Below are 13,991 nucleotides of genomic sequence, written 5' to 3' on the forward strand. Positions count from 1 at the left end.
GGTGGTGGCCTGTCACTGTTTTTTGAATTATTACAGTCATGAAATTCAGTTACACCAGCTTCCTCAGTCACCAGCCACCAGGGTCAAGGGGTGTCCCCTGTGTAAGCAAGTGTAAGCAAGCCCACTGGTTTTAACAAGGCAGTTGTAGAGTGTAGGGGGCAAGGCTCATTCCACTGGCTTCAGGAAGGCAGCAGGAACTATCTTGACTGCAGGTGCCTTCAAGCTTGAGCAGTGCAGCGTGCAAGTTTCTCCTCTCTGTATGTATCCCAACTTTGGGCTAGGAGTAAGAGAATGCCAGGATCACATTTTTGGGGCAGGGTGTTCTTACTGATCCAAACAAAATGGAGGTTTGTTCAAGTTTCAGTTATGTCCCGGTCCTTTAGATCCACAAGGGTGGCAAAACTTTGATTCCAGGTACTGCTGGAAGTCAAAGTTCTCTCCTCTGTACATGCAAAAATAAATGAATGGGACTATATCAAACTAAAAACTTTCTGCACAGCAAAGGATACTGTCAACAAACAAAGAGGCAACCAACCAAGAGGGAAAAGATATTTGCAAACAACACTTCCGATAAGGGGCTAATATCCAAAATATATAAAGAACTCATAAAACTCAACAACAACAACAAAACAAACCATCCAATTAAAAAATGGGCAGAGGACATGAACAGACACTTCTCCCAAGAAGACACACAAATAGCCAATAGATATATGAAAAGATGACCAAATTCACTAGCTATTAGGGAAATGCAAATAAAAACCACAATGACATATGACCTCATACCTGTTAGAATGCCTATCATCAACAACAGAATAAAGCATTTGTGTTGGTATTGGATTAGAATTCTAAATAAGGGCTATAGCTACACATATAATGATTCTTAACTATTTCACGACAATTTATCTTACTTTGCTGAAACGTGCTTTTATTTCTCTCCTACCCTTTGTACATTCTTTCTTTTTATACAATCTGTACCCATCAAGGCATCAAAGCCCATTTTACCAATTCCCAATGGAGCTATTAGGTGTGCTAGAAATTTAAGATTATTACTAAGGTTGAAATTTCATTCTACTATTTGATGAAATGCAAAAACTAAAAATAAATATAGTCTTACTTTCAAAAGAAAACATTTTTAAAAGAAAATGATCACAAAGCAAATGGCAATAACGTAAATGACCTCTCACTAAAATTTCACTTTGCATATTCTGATTGCTTGGGACATCTTGGGAAAATGCTATATTACATTGATTTTTCTCCCATCTTATTCCATGATGAAATGTCATTTTACATGTGTATCTTAATTCCTGTAAAAACTTTATTTATCCTGAGATAAATGTAGTAATATAATATTTGAAATAGTATTGAGATAGGTTTAAGATTGCCACTGGTAAAGAAGTTGTGGTATATATACACAATGGAATACTATTCGGCGGTAAGAAAAGATGATATAGGACCATTTGTGACAACGTGGATGGATCTTGAGAGTGTAATGCTGAGCGAAATATGTCAGACAGAAAAAGCAGAGAACCATGTGATTTCACTGATATGTGGTATATAAACCAAAAACAACAAAAGAACAAGACAAACAAATGAGAAACAGAAACTCATAGACACAGACAATAGTTTAGTCGTTACCAGAGGGGGTGGGGGGTGGGAGATGAGGGTAAGGGGGATTGAATATATGGTGATGGAAGGAGAACTGACTCTGGTTGATGAACACACAATGGGATTTATAGATGATGTAATACAGAATTGTACACCTGAAATCTATGTAATTTTACTAACAATTGTCACCCCAATAAATTTAATAAAATAAAATTAAAAGAAAAAAAAAAGAGTTCTGGAGGTGGAAGGCGGTGATGGCTGTACAACGTGAATGTATTTAAGGCCACTGAATGGAATGCTTAAGATGAAATTTTTTTCTATGTGAATTTTACCACAACTAAAATAAAATTTGTTTAAAAAAGAAAAAAAAAAAAGAGTGATGTCTCAGCTCAAGCAATCAGGTAAAAGGGGCCAAATTCTCCCTTCCTCTGCCTTTTGTTCTACTCAGGTCCTCAAGAGATGGGATAATGTCCACCCACACTGGAGAGGGCAATCTGCTTTACTGAGGTCACCAATTCAAATGCTGATGTCATCTCTAAACACTCTCACAGACACACTCAAAAATAATGTTTAGCCAAATATCTGGATACCCCATGAATCAGTCAAGTTGATACATAAAATTAACTAACACACTCTGTTTATAGTCACAGTTACACAATACTACTATTTAGATTCTCCATGTTTATGACCGCAATAACACCCTGACAGGTGTCTCTTCCTTTCTCCTGTCCCTCTCCAGACTATTCTGAAAGTGACATTGTTTTTGAAACTTAGGTCAGCTTATATCACTCTAAAAATCCTGTAATTTCCCCCCATTTTAGTCTGACAAAAAGACAGTCATAATGGCCTCTAATTCTCCACATCATCTAGCCACCCAATTCTTGCTGTTCCTTCTCTCCCCTTCCCTCACTCTCTCCTTCCCTATGGTCTCTTTGGTGTCATTCACATCCCACTTGCTCCTGTGCACCATTACTGCTTGTTTTTCCTTGTCTGTGGTGCTGTTCCCAATATATTCACATAGTTAATTCCCCAACAATTTTCTCCCAATGATTTAAAAATCCATTGATGATTTCTGCCTGGAGCAATTATTAAAATTGAAAAAAACCACAATTTGGAATTTATTGTGGTATATGACATAGGGACTCTTTTCCACTGTTTCTCCAAATGGCTAGTTAGTTGTTCCAACTGCACTTGTTTAAAACACCATTTTGAGACAGCACTTTTACATTTTTATGTACTTGTATTACTTTCTGAATTTTTGTTTATTTCATTCACTTGTGTATCTACTATTGTGCCAGTACCATAGTGTTTTAAATACAGAGTCTTTATAATGAGCTTTAATACCCGTAAGGTCTATTTCACATTCATGGCTATTTTCTTCTCTGGGTATTAATGTGTAGTCTAGTAGGTTTTTTGCAATATGGACTTTAGAATCAAGTTGTTTTGTTCAAGGGAAAAACATATGCTATTTGTATTGAGATTGTGCTAAATTTCCATGTTAACTTAAGGAAAATTGACATTTACAAAAAAATATTATGAATTGACATTTACAAAAAAGGATTATCTTTCCATTTGTTCATGTCTACCTCCAGGAGTGTGCTAAAGTTTGTCTCATATTATTATTGTGTTGTTTTTCACATGTCTTGTAATATTTATTTCTAGGAATTGTATCTTATTTGTTGCCATTGTAAATGGGGTTTTCTCTTCTATTATCTTCTAACTGATTATTGTTTGTATACACATTGATTTTGTATATTAATTTTCTATTCTACTCTCTTATTAAACAGTTTGTATCATTGATTCTCTTGGAATCATCTAATATATCTTCCAGATCTATTATCATATCATCTGCCAATATAGTCCTATATCTTCTTTTCTAATTGTTATGTTCCTAGTTCTTTTCTTTTTTTAAAATTTGCATTGACCCATACTTCCAATGCACTATTTTAAATAGTAATGGAAATAGTGAGTATTCTTGCCTTGTTTTTGACCTTAGTGGGAATTGCATAGTGTTTCTCCTTTAAGTTAGATGCTGGTTTTAGGAATGACCAATTAATAATTTTACTAAGTGTTTTTATTAGGAATGGATATTGAATTTTGTCAAGAGCCTTAACTGAAGGCATTTATGGAGATAAATAATGTAATTTTTTCCTTTCAATGAAAATTATACAATAGAGTGTGAGACATTAAAAAATATGGAGAGCAATGGGAACTTTTTATAAACAGCTGTTTAAAGTTCAAATTCTTACAAATAAAATTTAGAAAATAATTTGATATTTCTTAGCAAAAAAATACCCTATGACACAGAAATCCCACTTCTCGAGAAATGGTACACATATGAACCAGGAGGTTTGTACAAGAATGGAAAAAACAGCATTGTTTGCAATAGGAAAAAAGAAATAGTCCAAATATCTTCTGTGAAGAGTATACATTAGTAATTGTTATATTCTTACATAGTGAGATACAATATGCAGAAGTGAAAAAGAATGAAATACAGCTCTATTATATACAATTGCACATATAAAGCCTTAAAACAGCCTTAGGAAATACAGCAAATCACAGAAGAATACATACAATATAACACATTTATATAAAATTGGCAACACAGTCAACAATATATTATTTGGGGATGGAAAACTATTTCAAAACAAAGCAGAGAAATGATTAACACAAAATTTATCATAGGGCTTCCCTCTAGAGAACTGCAGGGGGCAGAATGTGATTGGGAAAGAGCATATAGGGAATTTCAAATGTATTGATGTTTCTCAAGCAACGTGGTCATAAAATGGTGTTTATATAATAAAAATTCTTTAAACAATACATGGACATTATTTATACTTTTATTTATAATATTTAACAAACTTATAAATTTAGATACTTTGGAAAGAATTGTTAGATGATGGGTTATTCTGTATTAACCATGCATTAATTGCTACCCAGTCTACCTACTCAACAATCAATTTGTGAACATTTGGTTTGAAACATATATTTAATGAATATTCACTTAAACACTTGGTTAAGCACCTGCAAGAAGTTCAAATTTCTGCCATTTATTTGGAAAAATTTTTTAAGACACCCTATTGCTTCTATCAATTCCATGCATTTTAGTACTTGGATTTCTAATATAATGATATACAACCCCAACACAGAAAGATTTGTTCTAGAAAACATGCCTTACATGGGCATACTTGTGCTCATCTTCCTTCCAGTGTTTTAAAACTAAGTTTCTCTCTCTTTTTGAATGGTAGGTTTCTGTAAATGAATAAAAGAGTTTTGGAAACTTTCTAACACAACTTATGCAACACAATTATTTCCATTCTCATCAGGTAATAAACTGTGAATATAATTTGGTTTATTCACATCAGAACAGATTCCAGTGGGATAGTTATTTCTTTTTTCTACTAATTTTAAGGCCCAATAGAAGCAATTCAGTCCTATATGACCAAAGTGGTGAGCTATATATAGCTTAATCTTGTGAAAAGGACAGTTCCTCTCTCTCAGTATGTCAAGTTGTAAATCTATTTTGTTAGGGAAAGAAAAAAGATAGGTGAGAATTGAGATAGGCTAAGAATATTTTTAATTCAGTGTTCTTTCACTTTACAACGCTATGTGTCCAATATTATGTGCAAACACAATTCCCCTCAAACTAGAGAGCTTTGAATGACATATAAATCCTGTTCTAAGTAAACACGCGCACATTTACCTGATGTAGCAATTTCTGAGAATCAGTTCTTGCCAATGCCTCTGTTATTTTAGCCATTGCTACCATACCTCAGCAGGGATCCCTACCACCACAGCATACTCCAACTTAAGCTCCACAAATCAAGTCTGAGGAGCTTGCCCGTGTGCACCTTCAAATGATAACCGGGTAACTGAGGAGAGCTAGAAGAAGAGGAAGCCCAGCACGCTCCCTTCCCAGTTCGGCTTTCTGCCTTTAAAGACTTACATGAGAGATTGATTTATTATGGGGTAATCAGAAATGGTCTGCACAAAGGAATTTCTTTGCCAAAATTAATTAATTAATTAATTAATTAAGTGGAAACCTACATCTCCCAGAGAGAATCGTTCTACAGTTCATCCAGGTTCTCTTACTTACAACTGTTATCTTACACTCCTGGATTTAAACCTGTATCTACTCCTAACCCTTGACACATTTCACTGCTGAAAAATATTGTTTAATAAATTGTAAGTGATATTGGGTATCAGCGATGAACAGACGAAAAAGAAAACATTTGAAAATTCTGACGATATTCAAAAGCCACACTCTCCTATAAAGAACGGTTCCTCTCTCTCAGTAGGTCAAGTTTTTATGTGTTAGAGGGAATATGGATAAAGCACTGTCTCTTCCCTGAGTAGCTCCTTGTGTGTTTCCCTCAAGGATTTACCTAAGCTTTGATCCATGGTCCATCTGGGCAATGGAAGCATACAGAGCACTGTTTAGATTGCTTAAGATCAAATTTCATATTGTTTTGTGTTTATGAGTAGTTTAATGAAGGATAATTAGATATCACTAGCTTTCTACTGCCAGACTTGTATTTCCTTAAAAATTATTTTTTATTAAATAGGAAGAAAAAGACAGCTAGAGTAAGGCTTACAAAAATGCAACATATTTTTGAACACTCACTACATTTTCACATAAATTATTTTAATTCACACTCTAATCTTTTATAACTTGTAAACTTGCTATATGCTGTTTAAAGATGAGAAAACTGATTTGAAGAAAAGTTAACTGGACACATTGAAAGTCAGAGTCAGCTAATAAGGTGTTGAATTTGAACATTGGTCTATCTGACCCCAGAGCTTTCTTCAGCATGACTTGCTACCACAATGATGATAATGACACTCGATTAAAGAGCAATTGTCATTGTTTTCATGAAATACATTTATTTCATACCATACTTTGGAATCTTCATTTTCATATTATTGCTGATGTCACTTGAACACTAATTCCTTTGCCTTTGGGGAGAAATTTGTTCAAGTAATTTTTTTCCTTGAATTCTTATTGATCTTAATAGGATCATGTGGCGCTTGGGAAGAAATATACAATAAAATAAAGCAGCACTGGACGCCAAAATTGAAAAGGTTTCCAAGGCCACCATGGCTTTGCCTTGGGTGTTCAGACAGATGGGTATGAAAGAAATCCACACATTACAGAAAACCAGCATGCTGACTGTGATTGTTTTTGCCTGATTGAAACTGTCTGGCAGCCTCCTGTCCAGAAAAGCAATAATCAAGCTCAGAAGTGCTAGAAAGCCCAAGTAACCCAGAACAAAGTAAAAGGCAGTGGTGGACCCCTCATTACACACATCAAAGGATGATTTGGTCAAACTCTGTGAGTCAATGGCAGGAAAAGAGGGAGAAGTTCCCAGCCAGATTGTGAAGATACACACTCGAATGAGGGAGCCACTATAGACTATAGCATTTGAGAATTGGGTCACTATCTGCATTTTTATTATGTTTCCTGGATGTATGGCTTTGAAGACCACAACTACAACTAAGGTCTTTGCTAAAACAGCAGAAATCACGACAGAAAATATAACTCCAGAGAATGTTTGTCTCAGGATGCAGGTTACTGGGCTAAAAAATGAAAAAGCAGAAGAAGCAAAGCATTAAGGAAATGAGGAGGAGGATATAACTGAGGTTTCTATTGTTTGTTCTGACGACGGGTGTGTCTATACTGGATAAATAGTCCTAAAATCAGAGCAGTGAGAACAGAGAAACTGATGTCCATAGAGGTCAGAACAGCTCCTAGAGGCTCTTCATGGGACAAAAAAGTCGCAGTTTTGGTGAGGGACTGATTTCCCTGTGTCTTGGGATATTGGTCTTCGGGACACTTGATACATTGATCCAAATCTGAAAGGGATACAGTTTGATTTATTATAGTCCATCAGTCATTCCCTGAATATATCTATAAAACAAATATATCTTGAGCAGAACCATATAAGAATTCTGTGGTAAATGCACCCAGTTATATTCATTGAGACACTGAAAAAATAAATAAAAACTCTTTCATGGGAGAAAAAAATCATCTATTATATATTTGAATCCATAAAAAAATACAGAAAAAGTGAGTTGAATTGAACAATGAGAGAGCCAAAAATTTAGAAAATAATGTTGGTGGAAAAACACAAACTATTAAAAAATGTATTTGATAATGTATGAAAAGAAGAGAGAACACATTTGGAAGCTTGTGGGCTTTAATTATGGAAAGCCTAGGAAATAGATAGTCCTAATGTTTATTGACTATCTATGTTTCAGGAACTATTGCAAGTGCTTTCTTCTGAGTTATAATTTTATTTATTATTTATTTATTTATTTATTTATTATTATTATTATTATTATTATTATTATTATTATTATTTTACTTTTATTAGCATTTATTTGATGCTGAATTTTCTCCCGGGCCATAAGCTTTTGTTTCTTCAGTTTCTTCTGGGAGATCTTTTTCTTCTGTGCAACCTCCTCTTCTGGTTTAGGAACAATTTGTTCTTTTTCAGTTAGGATCATCTCAACGTGGCAGGGAGAGCTCATGTATGAGTTAATCCGCCTGTGAGCTCTGTACATTCTGTGCTGCATCTTGGGAGCTTTGTTCACTCGGATGTGCTCAATGACCAGAGAGTCTACATCTAAACCCTTAAGTTCAGCATTACTCTCAGCATTTTTAAGTATGTGCAGTAAAAATTCTGCACTCTTTTTGGACCACCTACCCTGCGTGCAACCCCACTGTTTGGCCTGGGCACACCTCCCAACTCCACTATTGTAACGATGGAATGGCACACATTGCTTTTGTAACGTGACATCTATTCGCCTCTTTAGATGCTTGGTGGCTTTTCGGATATGCATACCCTTGATGGCCTGGGCAGTTTCATGAGTGTTCCTAAAATGAACCTGTAGATTTGGACCTCTTGATTTGCATGATTTTGTGGGGTTCTCTGGGTCAAGCAAACCATTTTCAGAGGTCATCTCAGGCTGCTTTCGGGAAGAGAGAATGAATCATAATTTTATTTTGATTGCAGTTTAGCAAGGGATTTAGTGCTTACAGAAAAGATAATGAAAGGAAGAAGTTTTAGAGTAAATATTTTGAAGAAACTTCAAAACAAATGTTAAGTTCTATCTATTAAGGTTTGGTGTCATTCACTCTGAAGGCAATTACATCTGGCACATTTTAAATTCAAAAAATAATTACATATTCAAATGTGGTGTATACCACAAAAATATTTTACAAAAAAATATTTATTATTTCTATGTTGTTATTCTCTCTTCCAAAAAAGAAATATACATTAGTTGTCTTTTAGTAACAATGATCATTATCAAAACTAACTAGGCTTAGTGACAACCCTGCTCATTCCCCTTGTTGGTTTCTTATGTATTCCTTTAACATGAACATCTAGGCACTGGAGATTCCATGAAAAAGAACACAAGAAATCTAACTTCAAAATAGATAAGCATAGGTTATGGATTCAATTATGTCCCCCCAAACAACATGTGGAAGCTGTAACACCCAGTACCTGTGAATGTAACCTTATTTGGAAATAGTGTCATAGCAAATGTAATCAATCAAATTAAGATGAGGTCATTAGGGTAGGTCCTAATTCAATTTATCTGATGCCCTTATAAGAAGAGGAAAATGCCATGTGACAACAGGGACAGAGATTGAAGTAATGCAGCGACAAGCCAAGAAATGCCAAAGATTGTCAGCCACCAACAAAAGCTAGCAATAAGTAAGGAAAGATTCTCCCCTACAAGTTTTGGAGGAAAACTGGTTCTGCTGACACCTAGCTTTTGGACTTCTAGCCTCCATAACTGTGAGACAATAAACTGTTGCTGGCAGCAGGTCATGGTGGAAAATACAAAATAAGATTACTGAAATACATTCAAATATGTCAATAATCCAATTTTGTACGCCATTTGCATTTTTTAAAAACACAAAATTTATAAAACCCACACCAAAAATATGATAACATAAAAAGTTTGGAAATAAGAGTAAAAAACATTTTATACTGAAACTCTCAGTCAATATGATGCCAACTTTGCTCTTAAAAAAAAAGTAATAACTATTTAAAATAGCCATCAAAAATAAATAAAATATTAAAAGAGAAAGTTAAAAGGCCCAACCAGGCTCATATGCAAACATCAATGGAACAGAAACAAAGGACCATACAAAGTACTAGGTAGAGAAAAGCCACCAACCTACTCAATGGTCCAAACAGTACAAGGCATTGCCCAGGTAAGTGACAAATGCACCATAATTACGCCTAAGAACTTCACCTGAGATGTGGAAGAAAAGAGTTGTGTGAAGCCAGCGTTTGCTATTGACCATGGTTGAGAGGTAAAAAAACGCAATGCCAAGACCATGACTAAGTCAAGTTTTCTGTTGGCTCTGTCCTTGGATATGAAATATCCTCAAAACAGTACTCTCAATATCACTGTGGAGCAGAAACACCACTTACACCTTTATAAGACCTGGCTCTACAACAGGGGTTAAGGCAACTGCAAAATCACCTCCTATCCTGCCTACAAAACAAATGCACATTTGTTTTCTTCCAGAATGTTATTCCACTAATTTCAGCTTTCATTTTGTTGAGAATTAGACTGTCAGTCTAATACTGTCAGTGGTCTGTCTTTTCTCTTTGGATGTTTTAAAGACCTTTTTTGTTCTTTTTCAGATTCTGCTTTTTAAGTGTAATCTAACTACAAAATGCATAGACATATTTTTTACTTTTTCCTATTTAGAATGTTCTGATTCATAAATATAGATATAGAGTTAAGTATTTAGATAAATTTAAGTATTTCATCAATTTTTAAAAATATTCTGATACTAACTTTCAAATATTGTCTTTTCTCCATTCTCTGTAGTCTCTTCTTTTGGGGTTCCAGATCTTTTCATTCTATCCTGCTTACCCATTAAGCTCTCTTTCATTTCCTTGCCTCTATGGGCTGCATTCTGGGTAATTTCTTCATATGCATATTCCATACACTAAATCTTATTTTAACTCTGCCCAATCTGCTACTAATCCACTGACTTTTAAATCTTTAAAATTTTACTCTTCAAGAAAAAGCTTTAAAATTTTTTTTTCAAATCTGGTTGAAATAATTGATTGATAATCTGTTATTTCTTGCTCATTACTATATTTTTATACACAGCATTTTATATTTTGTATTTTGTTATTTCATATTAATTCTTGAGAATCCTGAGGGTCTAATTTGAAAATACTTCTGGAGAGAATTGCCAATTGTTTCTGGAGACAGCCAGGAGGTGCTGCCAACCTGAATCAATTTAGCCACCTTCTAGGTTTACTTGGTCCCTGCAGCAGTACAGGTATTCACCGATTTTTGAAAGGTCACTTTACGCCACTTTGATTTTATGAAAGACCTACATTAGTACCTGTTTTTACTAACTTAAGGCAATCTGAAGAAGATTTTTGCTTTTATGAATGTACAATAATATATGTAAAAGTCTCACAAGCATTTAATTTGGCGTTAGAAGACCCTTTTGCAGTAACTAGACTATCATTCTGCCAGAAACAGAAATCAAGCGTTATTCTTCAACACTGAGAACTACCAACTAGTCATTCATCTTGTGCCCTGCCTTACCTGGACTGCTTATGCCTCTACCTCATTGGTCAACACTCTGTTCTTCCTGTTGTGTTCTGTTGTACGATAGCCCCCTTCTGTATATGTAAAGACTTATTAACTGCAAATACTTTAAATAGGACGTGAAATATAGCAATTGTTCAATTAATTACTGCTCTTTGTGCTTTTGTCTACTATTTCTTTTTCTAAAACATAGTTTTATTCACTATTTTATCCTCGTTGCCTGTGACCAAGACTTTAATGTTCCCCTCAGATTGACTAAACTTTAGACAAATTTCTTTCTGACTATAGGCTCCTGACTTCCCTTTTCTTAAAGCATTTGCCTTAGAGAACTTGCAATTGTGAATTCATTCTCTGCTTCTTTGAGATGTAAATCTCCCAGACTCTTGCCAGTTTTACAACCCAGAAATGTCTTTCTCAAGGGGTTGAACCATCCTTTTGAAACGTAAACAGTTTTCCCTTCCCCAGTCTCTATAGGAAGGTTGGAGCCTAACCACAGTAAAAGCCAATTAGTGAGCACAAATGGCCTAATCACACTGGTCAATCTTTCTCCTAAAATCTTCTGGTCCTTTTCCACTTAAAAACAGCACTTAAAAACTCTTCCAACTTTTACTTGCTGGCAGTAGAATTCAGTCTCTCTCCCCAATTGAAATAGTCTTGAATTAAGTCTTCCTGATCTGTTTAATTTGTTCAATGCAAATTTCTCTTTGACGTCTAGAACAATATTTAATAGGTTTTTTAATCTGTTGAATAAATGAATGAATATAAGAAAAAATAACATAAGTAATGAAAAAGAAATACAAAAGGAAATTGAGGAAAGGTTAAAGAAAGCTGACTAAACTTTTTAAAAAGTATAATTATTCTCAAATAAACAAAGAAATGTATTGCAACTCTGAAAAAAAACAGGAATACACAAAAAGAAAATTCAGAGAATTTAAAAAAAGGTTTTAGAAGTAAACAATAATAGTAAAAATAAACAACATAAAATGATTGGAAATTAAATTTGAGGAGAATAAAATAAAAACAAAGAATTATAATATATGATATAAAAATTAAGAAATTAGAACCTTTGGCATGGATATTCACATGTATATGTGAAAACATGGAGAGGAGAAAATTATTTTAAAAATAATACAATGATAGAAGAAAATTTCTCAGAACAGATGACAGTAAATTTCAGAATGAATAATTTCAATGAATACCCAGCTAAACGAATGGAAAGAAAATATCTATTCAAGGCACATTATTTTGATCATAAGAGATACAGAAATAGATATTAATGCTTCCAGAGAGAAAAATGGCCTTTATTTTAAAAAGACAATAATGCCATCAAACTTATCAAGAGCAACTCTGGAATATACTATAGAAATGCCTACCAAACTAGAGGGATCACGAAGGTAAAAGTAGAGGTAGGATTAGGGTTAGAAGAAAAACATCTTTAACTAGTTTGATTGGAAGAGATCCAAGATGGCGGAGTAAACACTGTGCCTGCATCGTTCCGTAAACACATTAAAATTACAACTAAATTATAGAACAAGCAGCCTGGAGAACCATCTGAAGTCTAGCCAAACAGAGTCCTATAACTAAAAATAGAAAGAAGAAGCCACATCGAGACTGGTAGGAGGCGTGGAAATGCAGAACGGGCTCCAAACTTCCCTGTCAAAGTTGAGAATTAGGAGGGATACCTTGGCCATGGAGGTTTCCCTTGGAGGAGTAAGGGACCCCAGGCCCTCACACGAGGCTCCCTAGCACAGAGTACTGATGTCAGAAAGAGGAGCACCCACAATGTTTGGCTATGAAAAACAGTAGGAATTCCAACCATTCAGGTGGGACAGAAGGCTACCGGTCCTCTTAAACAGCTACCCAGAGGTCCTCTTAAATGACCACGCACAGACTCACTTACTCGCATGCAGGCACTCACCTTGGGCTCCAATGGAGGGACAGTGACTTGGGGGGCCTTGGAGACATGCGAGGGGCAGACTGAGGAATGTGGCTTCAGGGGGAGGACTGGAGGACAGTCGGCGTTTTCCTGGTGAGAGGTCCTTCTCTTGGGCAGCTGGCAGGCAGGCGCCATATTTCCTACATTGAGCCCACCCCCACAGGCCAAATCTGAATGTGATTGGCCTGGTGAGATCCACTGCTCCACTCTGTTGACTCAGCTGGGATCCCACCCCACCCAACTCACACACCACCTAAGGCACTTTCTCCAAGCAGCAATTCCCTCCTGCATTGCACTTTCTAGGAAAACTATCAGGGTTCATGGGCCCCAGGCAGAGAGCAACTGGCCTCAGTGTGCTCTGAGACTTTTGCTGAGTAGCTCCAGGCTCAGCACTGGCACCAAACCAGAGTCTACATTAATCTGGTGACCACAACTCTTCCCACACTCGTGACTCCCTGAGACCCTGCCATTTAACTTGTATACAGCATGAGCCTTCATCAGTGGCTGAACCTTAAGGAAGCTGACAAGTGGCAGCTGGCCTCTGGGTGTCCTGGCTTTTTGTGGAGTTACCCCATGTGGGGACAGAGCCAGGAGTGCAGTTTCCAGGCTCTCTGTCTCACGTGGAAAGGTGCTCACACAGGTAGTAAATGGCCATCAACTGTGATTGGATGGCCATCAGCTGTGGCTAGTTGGCCGTCAGCTGTAACCAGTGAGCCATTGGCCACTAATATAACTGCCATGGCTATGCTAGCAGAAAATGGGAGACTAGCAAGAAGATGGTGGCTGGAAGCGTGGATTGCAGTTAGCACGGTGGAGTGTGGGTTGCGGATTGCAGAAAAGTGGACAGCAGGTT

This window comes from Rhinolophus sinicus, chromosome 1 (genome assembly GCF_057876585.1).
Source record: "Rhinolophus sinicus isolate RSI-liver-muscle chromosome 1, RSI-T2T, whole genome shotgun sequence".
Taxonomy (NCBI): Eukaryota; Metazoa; Chordata; class Mammalia; order Chiroptera; family Rhinolophidae; genus Rhinolophus; species Rhinolophus sinicus.